General features: G+C 41.7%; 1 pseudogene; it reads right to left on the bottom strand.

The window, feature by feature from the left end:
- Positions 1-10,358: 10,358 nt before the first annotated feature.
- On the bottom strand, positions 10,359-11,766 carry LOC147452200 (uncharacterized; annotated as a pseudogene).
- Positions 11,767-13,399: the final 1,633 nt, after the last annotated feature.

Here is a 13,399-nt window from a genome sequence, read left to right on the forward strand (position 1 = left end):
CACAAGGTGAATGGTGCTAGAGTTTCATAAAACTCATCCACACACAAGCAAACAATAGGGCACATACACTATACAAGATTTACGAACCAGCTTAATCAACCTAGTTAGAGATGCTAAATATTACAAATTGAATGCTCATAGAAGGATAAGAGTGGTTAATAATCATTAAGTCATAACACACACTCAAATCTAGAATAATGAAAAGGTGAAACTACTTCATAACATAAGGGAATATAGAAGAAGTAGACTAATGAAAAAAGTAGAGACTAGATTAATCAAAAGGCTCTCTAATTACAATGGATTAGCACTAGCCTCTTACGCATGGGCATTAAGCTCAAGGCTAGGCCATCCATAGAGTGAACACTCAAGAGAGAGAGAGAGAGAGCTCTCAAAAGTAGATCCTCAAGAGTGAATACTTAAGAATGAAGCCTCCTTGCATAAAGGCTTTCACCACAATCCCTTCTACTATGGGTTTAAGTTTGAGCCCTCTAGCTAGCATATACAACTTTGGAACTCCCAAGACCTTATACAATGCAAGTCACATCCATAGCATATCTCCCACTTGATGCATAATTGGTGTAGCCTATGTTAGCTGTTGCTAACAAGGGGCAACCATCAAGTCAACCTACAGGGCAACGTCATCAAATCAGAGAAGGTTTTGTAAATAGATGCATATGGTGTGATAGTACTCACCATCCAAGGAGGGATTGTGAAAGTTTTAAAGATGCTTTGACAAAATAGCTTGTTTTCTTTGAAGATGGAAAAATTCACTTAAGTGAAATAGGTGATTGTTAAGTATGGAGCCTAATTTACCCCTTGTAATTTTTTGTATTAGAAACGCACATTTGTAAGGCCCCTGTTATGAGGAGAATCCATCATGCATGAAGAAAAATCACTCACCGGAAGCCAAAATTTTCATGGCCCGTTTTTTGCCGGAATATTATGCTCCGGACGGCGGTCAAAAAATGGTCAAAAAATGACCGGTTGGTTGACCAATTGGCCAATGGTGGGTGGCCGGTGGTCGGAAGAGAATGGTCGGTGGCCAGTGGCCGATTTCAAAGGAGGACTTGTATTCTCAAGGACAGCCACACATGGGTGGATTGGAGGGTCCAATTTGGACTTGTCTACACAAGGGCGGCTACACATGGCTGCCTCTCATGAGAGAGGGCAGCCCTTTTGGCCTATAAAAGGAGGCCTCTTCTACACACAAAAACAGATTGTGAAGCATTGTGGTGCATTATGAAGTTGATGTGAGGTGGTGAGAGTGAAGCAAGGCGGGAGCTCCAAAAGGGTATAATTCCTTTGTAATCTACTTCTTATTTTGAAGTACTAAAACCATTGAGTGGGTGCTTTCTCGTGGATGTATCCCACATTGGGTGAACCACGTTATTGTGTGTACTCTCTCTCTCTCTCTCTACTCTATGATCTCTTGTGTGTGAAAATTATCTCTCTCCATTAAGTAATCTGTTCAATTATCTACTAAGCTACGTCATATTTCCTAATAGTAAGCTCTTGGGGGACAAACTTTGACAAAGGTGGGATGAGGAAGCTAGTTGAGGACATGGATACTAGCCATGCCATCTCAATGGTCAAGGTAGCCTCCTATGGGTTGAAGGTGAATCCTATAAAGAAAAAAGGAGTCAAGGTTGGAGAAAAAGAATCTAATGGGATCGGACAACCATGGCCATGGGCTGCAATAGAGTCTACTATGAAGGGTAAAATGACTAAGGAGATTGCATTCGGCTAGAAACATGTTGGAATGATCCTGTAGAATCTTTGTCAGTGCATGCTTACATTGCCAAATGTCAAGCCAATGAGTCCATTGTTGAAGAGAAATGTAGGCGCGAGAATGGGGATGAAGGGTCTTCAAAGAGGGCCACAAGGCGTGGAGGCAAAAATGACACAGTGCCTCCTGGACCAGCTTCCTCGCAACGGATGCATGTCCCCAAAGTGCCTATGCAAGAAGCCTCTAGAGAGAAGAAGAAAGAAGCAACAAAATGCAAAGCAAAGGGTCCGGCCTACAAACTCCAATCCAATATAGAGGCAGCAACGGATCTCAAAAAGGTTTTGGAAGAGAGGATTTTGAACAGTAAGGTGGAATTTACCTTGGGTGAGGTCCTTGGTATAGCAAAGTGGGAGTTCCACAAAGAAGTAATTGATATTATAAAGACAAAGCTACAGTCTCTTATTGAATCTATCCATGTATAGGGTGAAGCAGAGACTTCAAATGCACAGGGTGTACAGGTCTATGGCAAGCAAGGGGAAGAAACTATTGCTGGATGCTACAAGTCTAGGGGATGAATAAAACACGTTCTCTTCTTGGATGATGAAGATGAATTCAAGACCACTCACAAGGGTTACTACTTGAAGAGTCACGGGAAAGAGAAACTATTGAGACCTTGGTAAAAGTGGGGGACTTAGAATAGCCTACATTGCATTAATAGATCATGGGTCAGCAATTAATCCCATGTCAAAGAGTCTTTATCAAAAAGGGAAATGGCCAATTGGTATAAATCATGGATGGATGATTTGTGCAATAAACAACTCATCAGGGGAGTTGTACGAAGCTTGTCCAAATGTAAAGGTAACTATAGGGGATGTGAAAGATGATCATAATTTCTTTGTACAGGAGATGTCTACATACCCTCTTATCCTTGGACAACCATACATCACTTCTACTCGCATGGAAACCAAGGTGATGGATGAAGGGTCAGCTTATGCTAGGATAAGGAGTAGGGATGTGAAGTGTGTGGTACAGTTCTTTACTATTTGTGTGGATCATGAAAGGAACCATGAAAGTCTTAGAGAGGAACCCTTGTCAAAGACAAACAAATAGTTCAAGGACTATAGGGAAATGAGGGTTTTGATCATGTACCATTGCAGAGCAAAATTGCCACAATGTTATAAGAAGAGAAAAGTTCTCGCATGATGTATATGCAAAGGAAACATTTTCTACAGGTTTTGTAGGATTAACAGCCTATGGATCTATTGATTTTACAAAGTGTGAGGACTTAAAGAGGGGTGAACAACAACATGCAAATAGTGTACAAAGAGGTTTGAAGATGAATGGTTTTCTAGAAGATGATGAATGCATTGTAGGTGTGTTTGATGAGTGCTCGTTTGTGGATACTATGCAAGACTTGGAGTATTTAGTGGATTGCAGTTAGTGTATGGGAAGTAAGGTCGTGAAAGTATGCTCAACAGAAATGTACAAACTCATTGAGGATTTCAAAGATGCTCAAGGTGCTGATGTATGAATGGAGATCAAGTACAAGTCTGTGGCAAACAAATTGAAACTAGTGGCATTACCGCTACCAAAGACTGTACAGATAAGATAGATCAAGATGCTTTGCAGCCTAGTTTTTGTGAGTCGAGCTAGATTGGACATAAGTTTACACATGATACTCTGAAGGAGTTAAAGATTGGTTGCAAGGACAGTTTGACAGATGTTGAAAGAGTATGCTTTGAAGAAATGCTTGCCAAAAATGAAAAGGCTTTTGCATTTGAGCTGCATGAGATAGGGTGTTTTGATCCATCCATTGTTGCTCCTATGGTGATCTTCACTATCCTTCATGTACCTTGGAACTTGAGGCCTATTCCAATTCCAAAGGCCCATTTGCCAAAACTCATTGAGTTGCTTAATGAAAAGATTAAGATGGGTATTTGCAGCCTTCTTGTGCTCCATATTCAAGCAGGTGGTTCACGGTTATGAACAAAATTGGTTCTTTATGCTGCTGAGAAACAAGCAAACTGGAACACCTCTATAGTGATGTCACCGAAGATTCCTGAAAGAGCACTACAAGAACACCAAAATCTTTGGAAAACCCCTTTGAAACACCACAAATCCAACAAGAGTAGTCCCCTTGGGAATTTACTGGCCGTCGCCCACCCAAGAGACTATGACACAAAGAAGGAAGAAACCTGTTTAGGCACGAAATTACGGATGTCACCTACCACTTCTCTTGAAGACAAAGATTTTCCCTTCATCAAAAACCACTTTAAAAGTCCCCCTTCAAATAATAAATCACCCACAAGACGTATGGGTTTCCACAACTCAACCTACATAGTTTTGCCCCAAAGCTGTCATACACTATAGGCTGTAGAGAACAGACCATAACTCCAAAACCCCAACTCCAAAATACATGATTTAAAACTTCAAAAAATCTCTAAAAACTCTGCAACAAAAGTTCTGAGATTCTTCAAATCAAACCCATGCACAACTATGTGCAAAATCAACACGAGCAGGATGCTATAGCAGGACGACCAGGTGTAGAGAGAGCCTATTAGGCAAAATTTGGACTCACAAAGGGGCCCTTTAAGGAGTTTGACTTTACCTCTCTCTACCAAAACGGGCGCATGGATAATTTTTTGCAAATAAAATTCAAAGTTGGCAGAGGTTTGACAGTTAGAATGCCCTCTTCAAGCTCTATCTACTCATATATAGCACGCCATGAGATTCCTCATATTTTAGAAGATTCTTTTTTTGATTTACCTATGATGTGACAAATCTGTCAGAATCTAAGTGAATCAAAAAAAGAATCTTCTAAAATATGAGGAATCTCATGGCGTGCTATATATCAGTAGATAGAGCTTGAAGAGGACATTCTAACTATCAAACCTCTGCCAACTTTGGAGTTTATTTGCAAAAAATTATCCATGTGCCCGTTTTGGTAGAGAGAGGTAAAGCCAAACTCCTTAAAGGGCCCCTTTGTGAGTCCAAATTTTTCATAATGGCTAGTCGAGGGTAAAAAATTGCATCCAAAGGCATCAAGAAGACATAACGATCTCAAACGTGACAAATTTTGAACGTTTTTAAGTTTGTACATGAGTTTTAGTTGTTACAATTATTACTTCAAAAACCTCTCTCACGGGCACTTAGAGTAGCTAGACAGTTGTCACTAGACTATCGACTTGCAGTGCATGTACATGTGCTTGCTAAATCAAGCTAAAAAACCCAGAAAAAGAAATTCACACACCCTTTTGACATTGGATGTCATGTCCTATCTACAAATTTACAAAAAATAGGGTGTCAGAAATGCGCCCAACATAGTTTTCCACACTCCATCCTGCTAGGTCATTCATGATCAACAGCACAAAAGAGATCATGTAAACCACATGAGGGAGTCTTCACTTTATCTTCATCCTTAGCCACATGATCAAAAAATTCTTCAAAAGAAGGCTTATTCTCAATCACAATCATCAACCTTGCAATATACTTCTTCAACATGTAGCCATTCACACGTGTTTTATGTGGGGTACCATCCAAGTCAGCAAGCTGATATGTGCCATTTGAAAACCTGTTTAAGACCAAGAAAGTACCCTTGCCACTTGATTTGAAATTTCTTTTGAAAAGTTCTATCAAGATTACTATTGTAACAAAGAACCATGTCACCCTTCTTGATGTCCTTGTCCTTCACATTCTCATTTGCCTTTGCATGATTATTCTTCAAGACCTGCTCATAATGCTCAAAAGGCAACAACCTATCCAATTGTACACATTGCAAATATAGAAGCCTTTCCTTGAGTGCATCACTCCAATGGCATGCCAAATTTGCAGCAAATATCTTCATATATAAACTGGGAAACATCTTTACTTGTGATGTGCTTAATTGTTTTGGCTTCGGCCCACCTGGATAGATAGTCAATAGCAGTAAGTATATAACATTTGCCTCTAGTTGTCATAGGTAGAGGACCTATTGCATCAATACCCCACTTCTCAAACACATAAGCCACAATGGTGACTCTAATTTTTTATTTGAGAACCCTATTTTCCATGCTTTGACACTCTTTACAAGACCTCACCGATGGATAAACATCACGTTGAATGCTTGGACACACATACTCCTCCTACAAGACTTTATGCAAAGTGATCTTTGAAGCAAAGTGACCGCCACAACAACCCTCATGATTCTCCTCTAAAATTTTGTAAATTTCCTCTTTCCAAGGAGCTTTTCTCATCACAAGATTAGCCCCCTATTATATAAGCCATCACCAAGTAGCACATACGTAGGAAGGCATACTTTTTTGACTTGTCCAACTCTGATGGAAGCATACCTGTTCGTGCCTCCCTAAAGCTTCCCTGCTATCATAATAACTAATATCTAATTCTTCTAAATGATTTTCTCATGTTAAATTGATGATTGAATATGGGCCAGGGGAGAAAAAGCTAGAATATTTGCTAAGCTGCCAGACTAGCCATAGTAGGGATCCAAAGAAGGGAAAATAGGGATCCAAAGGGGGGGCCATCTGCAAAAGAGCTACGTGCAACAATGGGCTCCAAAGACCTTAGGGTCCATCCCATTAAGACTTCCAAAATGCTAAGGTTCCAAAATTCAAAGGTTGTGTCCAATGGTCAAAGGCTTAGGAGATTGGATGCTTTGTGTGTGTCGAAAAAGTCTTCACAAACTCCTACATAGGAGGGGACGAGCCCAAGAATTAGGGTATGAGATAGAAACACACACACACACTCACAAGCTTCCTTTGTACACAAGGGGAAAGGGGGACACATGTGAGCTCCCTAGGCCAGATACCCACAAGGTGTACTCAAATCCTATTGGATGGCCATGGAGGTGGACCAATGAGAATTAGGCTAAAGTAAATCTAGTTTAACCAATTTTAAAACACTTAATAAAAGAACCAATAGGAATTAAGCTCTCTAGAAGACTATTGGATAGTCTCCCAAGGGGTCCAATGAGCATTCAACAGCCCAACGGCTTGCCTAATTCCTATTGTCTAGGAGACAAAGGGGTCCAATGAGAGTTTAATTGCATCTATTAACTACCTAAAGCTCTCACAAAAGGGAAAAGGGGGACACATGTCAGAAGGCTATCACTTATGCTCCTAAAGTCCTATTGGCTAAGCCTGGGGGGGAGGTCCAATGAGGTGCTAGCAAGAGCAAATAGCAAGAGGGGGCTGATTTTCCAAAGGAAATTAACCACACACACTCACACAAGCTCATGTGTAGAGTAAGAAGACTCTCTCTCTCTCTCTTCTCAAGCTTTAATGGAAATCTTATCACCTACTCCAAGCTTGTGAGAAGGGAGGCCTACACCAACAACTCTTGGCTTTGGGATGCAAATCCAACCAAGAGCCAAGCTTCAATGCACGCTCATCTCCTCTACCATGCTAATTACTAACCTAAGCTATGGTAATATCAGTGATTACTAAGCTGCAATGCATGCTCATCTCCTCTACCATGCTAATTACTAAGCTAAGCTATGGTAATATCAGTGATTATGTGAGGAGATGTACATCTTTCTCATAAGACTACTCCTTTCTCCTCTCAATCTACTCTCATACCCCGCTAGCTCTCACCATCTTCAAAGATGTGTGAGGTCTTGGGCCTGAGACCGTGAGGGAATTGATGTTGTGTTTGATAAGTGTTTTTCTTAGTGCTTGAAGTTTCCATCTTCATTGCACTAGCTAGTATTTAAGGAACAAAAATAATTATATTGTAAAATATCTCTCTTGATGGGAGAAACCATAATACAAAGCCTTTTGGAGGAGGGACCGGCTCCATGCAAATCCGGTCCTCAGCTATTGTCAATTGCTTAATTTCTCTCTCTTTTGAAGTATTGTTCATGCTATCTAACTAGGTGGTATACATTTTGTTGCTCTCTCCACCCAAGAACTCTTGTTATTCTCATCAGGAATCTATTCTAATGAAATGCTCACTATGTTCATGCTATTTTCCACTACACACAAGTTACTAGACCATTAAATGTTACATTGGTATCAGAGCACAAGGTTTCTCTTTTCTTGCTCAAGAAGGGAGGTCCACAAGCTAGCTTTAAATGGTTGGTATTATTAATTGCATGTGAGTAAGTAGAATAGGGATTTTTCAGCCTTGCAGTGTGCCTACATTTGTGCAGTTAACGGGGCATCACCGTAGAGATCTATGGTTTTAATAGTGGAGTCCTATGGGGCTTGCCTACAGCTTAACCACTATTGAGCTATTAGAAGCTTGATAGGAGCCAATGCTGTTTTGGTGTTGAACAACCCTCTCTTCTATTCCTTGCAATTCATGGTATTCAATCCATGGATGCAGTAGCTTGAGTGCTTTTTCTAAAGGGGTAAAGAGGAGTAGCAACTAGGGCTTGAAGTGCCAAAGTACGCCTAAAAAGTTTACACCTAAAAGTTGTCAAAATGGCTGACAATAGTAAAGAGAGTGAAATTAATGTTGATAACTTTGATTTTGCTAACGAGCAGGCTACTAATGATGCCCCAATGCTTGTTAAATATCTTATTTCTAGGCTTCAACAAGCCATGGGCAATCCATCCGTCCAAAGTGAAATGCAACGGCAGCTTCATGCTCGTGGGATTCTCCAAGCTCCCCACCTGACAAGAGAGCACCTAGGAAGCCTCCTTGCGAGATTTCCATAAGAGGTCTCTCTCCAATTTGGGAAGAAGAAGAGGATCCATATGAAGGGCTCAAAGATTGGCTTCTTCATGATGCATCTCCTTCCAAAAGGAGAATTCAAGAGCGTCCACCGAAGGAACGAGAAAGAAGTGAGTCTCCAGTCACCTCGACGGAGATGGCTCCACGAAGAGGGTGGGCTAAACGTCTCCATCACCTCCAAAACGGAGAAGACCATCGCATACTTCTCAACACCATACTTCAAAGAGAGATGACAAAAAGCAAGAGAAGAAAAAGGCAAGAAAAAGGACACCCTCTTCTCCATCTTCTTCATCCTCTTCCTCCTATGAAAGTGATAGTGAAGACAAAGAAGATCAAGGCAAGAAAGAGGTCACCCTCTTCTCCATCTTCCTCAAATTCTTCACCTTCTAAAGAAAGTGATGGTGCAACCTTTGAACCATAAAAAAGAAGAGGCCATAGGAAATCCTATGCCGCATGGAAGAGGTCATCCAAGATCAAGAAGTTCAAAGAGGGAGGGAAGAGCATCTCTTTCCTTAACTATGATGGTACCTTTGGTGCTACGGACAAAGTCTTGGCCTTTATCCAACAGATCAATGCGGCATTTGGAGATGAGGGCTTCACAGAGACCTCTAAGCTCCACCATGTAGCTATGCACTTTCAAAAGTCTGCCAGACAATGGTGGTTTAGAATACGGGCCAACGGTGAAGCTCCACAAACATGAAAAGCTTTAAGAGCTTCCATTATGAAGCAATTTTTGGCCACCGATGCCAAAGACAAAGTACTCACCGAATGGCGAAGCTTGAAGCTCTCTCCCTATGAATCCATTCACAAGTATGTAGACAAGTTTTGGGACCTACAACTGAAAGCCACTGCCTTCAAAAAGTTGGATTTTGGAGAGAAAAAGCAACAATTTTGTGCGGGCTTAACTGTGGTTGATCTTGTGGCACCACATTGTCAACATGTTCCTTACCATGTGAGCTTTGTGGTGATTCACCATCACTGTTGCTCAAAGAGAATTCTGTTGTTATTCTTGCAAGAGGGGTGAATTGCCTACTTATAACATGTTCTTCCAGCTCTGTCGGTAGCAAAAGCTCAACTACTGGTGTTGGAGGTGTATTGAGGTCTCCCCAGTTCACATAGCATTCTTCAAGCTCTTGTCTTTCCATTTGCTCTCTTACGCGGGAAAACTGAACAGCATAGGGTTTTGGTTCTCTGCTACTCAGAACCCACTCTTGTAGCAACACTGTTGGAATGCCCGAGTAATCAATCGACTGACACATCTCATAAATAAGATTTTTTATTTGGATCATTAGAGTTTCTGCAGCAGTTAGAGACCTGGAGTTGTTATTTCTCTCCATATCTTGCAGTTGATTACTGTCAGAGTCGCTTAACATAGAGGGGTAAAAGACTAGAATGTCCACCCACGCTTTATTTTCCCAAGGTTCATTGACATCCCCTCCAAAACGCACAACAGCACCAACATTGCCTTTCATGAAGGATGCCCAACAATAACCAACCTTATAGCAATAATAATCATTGCAAAGGGTGCGTAGCCTCACTTGCAGCCTGCTAAAAATTCTAGACGGTATCAGATGCACTGAGGTTTCCTCACATTTCAGTCTCCTCCCGAAGAAGGCCATGAATTTTGAAGCGTCTACCACTTTTGGATACGCAACCTCTTTGTGCTTTACCAATGCTGGGAAAAGCAACATTTTCTTGTCATGTGATGCCCCAGCATGCGTTGAGCTCGTTCTCTCCTTAAGAGGAAAACAGAGTTCAAGATCTTGTAAGTAGCGTACCATCTCTTCAAGCTGGTAGTCATCCTTGCATCCTTGCTTTCTCAGCAAATCACTGATGTCCTCTATCCTCCATATCGACAAGTCTTTCCCGTTTGAAGTATTATACGAAGATGCTCTTTGTTCTAGATAGACTGCCAATAGATCACCTATAAACTTATGGCAAAACCACCCACTATCTAATATTACCAGTGCACTTGGGTAATGCTATTTACAGCAACACCAAAAACATTGGCAAATCGATGTCCCCCACTAGTGCTGCTCATATGTTGCACGGCTAAATCTGAGCTGCTACTGAAATCAAGCTCCCTCGAGAAGTCTAACATGATTTGATGGGCCTTGTTGCGAGCAATACTGGACATGTCTTCAGAAGAGGCAGTATAGAAGAAATTGATCACCACCATCACCTTGGGCTTCACCTCTGTAGGAGCAGTACTTGCTCCACTGCCAGCTCTTTTGTGGGGAACGATAAATTTCAGCCAGTATCTAAGCTGGCTTTCAAACACTTCCTGAGTGTGGTGGTTTTCATGCACAAGCTTGCACACCACTACAAAGAGATCATTGTTGCTGGCATTCATGAAGTAATGGTGAAACGTGTGGAACTCTTCTTGACCAGCCAAATCATAAATCATGAGCTTGAATTTCCCTTGTTGGAAATGAAGTGGATGGAGCTCCATACCTCGCGTCCGGCTACTTGGATTGCAAAGCAAACCACAATATGTTGGAATCGATGAAAGGCAGGATGAAGGCGACAATAACGATCGACAAAGTGTTGTTTTACCAGCCTCTCCATGGCCACAGAGAAAGAGCTTGGCCACAGAGGGCTTCACCTGTGCCTCTTGCAGCAGATTCCCAGACTTGTAGATGGAATTTCGAAGCATGACAGACATGGCTTTGGCCTTTGCTATAGGGTTTTCCCAGGTAGGAAATAACATGCATGTGCAGAGAGAGAAATTGTGGACCAAGGACTCGGCCAGCTCCCACTCTTGGCTCTTGTCAAATACGGCCTGTTCATACGGATGACGGCATTCCAGCCAGAGCAGGGAGCGATGGGGGGAGCGCAAGTAGTCGGCCAGGCCTCCTGCGCCACCAAGCAGCCCGGTCCTGATGTCGTAGACAATAACGTTTTGGAGGCGTAGGGCTTTGGAGCGGGTTTTTGTTATTACTAGCATTGTTGAGCTGCAATGCCTGCCAGAACCTCCTTCCCAGGATCAGCCTAGATGTAAGACTTACATATAACAGGTCTAGAAACCTGACGCAACAATTGGGGCTCGTGAGGGCTTCTGCCAGCACCAGCTCAATATCATCATTCACATCAACAGACCTGAATGAGAGGCGGAGGATGAGGAGGCGTTGGAAGAATGTGGGCTGGGGCGTTGCAAGAATTAGCTTCAAGTCAGCGACACTGCAGATAGGCACCCTAAGTTCGCTAAGAGCACAGGAACGGAGATCAAGGCGTGAGAGACGGCACGCAGGATGTTGGAGCGCTGACGATACGCGTTTTATCATGACCCCTGTAACAGCTGGTATTGCATCCATTTGAAACTGCGTCAATTGGCCGATAATGGACGCAAGCGCATCGCTCTCTGGCATAGCAAGACAGGATCACTTGCAAGCAAAACAAGTGAAAGGGTCACGACGGCTTTCAAAAACAATAATATAAAAAAGTGATAAAATTGCTAGGTTGAATTAAACTGGTATCAGTGTTTGGGAAAGGATTGCTTCAACTTAGTCTTGAGCTGATTGAAAATCGAGACGAGCTAACTACAAACCATGATAAACGGATAAAAAACCGATGAAATATGTGAGAAAGTCGTCCAAAAATTTTGCAGATCTCAAAAATTTTGCTAGTATTTTTTATTTTCTTTTTTGTGAAGAAGAAACTCGATCAGCAACCGCTTAATAAAAGAGATTCTCTTGAACGTTAGCAGTGACTGGAATCAAGCTATAAAATGCAAGAAATGTAAAGCCATGTGAAGTTGTGAAATGAAAGGTGAAATAAAAAGACCTAATTATAAATATATATGTGTGTGTATATAATTTATTAGAATTATGCAAAGTGAAGCTTCACTTTAGCATTCTAAAACAATAGAATGCAAAAAAAACATGTGTATCTGTGTGTCAAGATGTGAAATGAAAGGTAAGTCTCCATCATATCAGGATGTGAAATGAAAGGAGTCTCCCTAACCCAACACAACACTAAGGGTTTCTTTTAGAAAGCCAAAAAGAAAAAGATTAATACATTTTGATGCAGATTTTCAGACCATCATACAATACCAAACTGCAGCTGGAAGGCTAACGAATTTTTTGCCTTCAGAAGGCCATAGCTAGGGAGTGGGTGGAGAATTGGTGCACTTTTTGAACCGTTGATCAAAAATCACGGATTGACAACACATGTTAGATAAGCTTGTTTTATAATGTATTAGTAAAGCGGCACCACCTCCGAAGGCCACATGGCTCCTCTTTTCCTCACTTGCCCCCACCCCACCCCACCCGACCCCACCCCGCTCCTCGCCTTCCAAGATCTCTGCCCACATCAAAGCATGTGAGAGAGAAACCATACAAAATAGTTGGCCGCTTCTCTCTCTCTCTCTCTTTCTCTCTCTCTCTCTCTCTCTCTCTCTCAACCTATCTCTCTGCCATCCCCTCTATGTTCGGGAAAAATGTGACTCGGATTAATATCATACCGTTTTCAAAACTTCCAGCAAAATGAGTGTAATCCAAGAGATGACATCCTAGATCAAAAGCTATTCAATGGCTTGTTCGTTTCAACATGCATAATGACATGAGTTTTTCTCGCACAACAGATGAAGATAGAGGTTTTCTACTCCCCTTTGACAAAACCTACCAACATCTCATGTTGAAGACTTTAATTAGGTCGATCTCACGCAACTACATGCCTTGAATGCGCAATCATAGGTGATCACATCTTAGAGAGTAGCCTTAGAATTTGACAGATTTGGTTGTCGAGAGTCTATGCGGGCTTCAAGATCTAACTTGCATACCGCTGGTGGATGAAAACCTAGGTTTAGCTCAATCCCACCTACAAAATTCTAAATTTAAAATTTAGATGTGAGAAACCTACAAAATTGAGAAAAAATTAGTGCTAAAACCTTCAAAAATAGCCAATATTTCCTCTAGGATTTCTCATATGCAAGGTTTCAAAGAAAGTCTACTCAACACTCCTTGCTCGACCCCATCTCACGAAAGCGGTGCCTTGCTGACC

Source organism: Adiantum capillus-veneris, chromosome 8 (genome assembly GCF_014529385.1).
Source record: "Adiantum capillus-veneris isolate H3 chromosome 8, ASM1452938v2, whole genome shotgun sequence".
Classification (NCBI taxonomy): Eukaryota; Viridiplantae; Streptophyta; class Polypodiopsida; order Polypodiales; family Pteridaceae; genus Adiantum; species Adiantum capillus-veneris.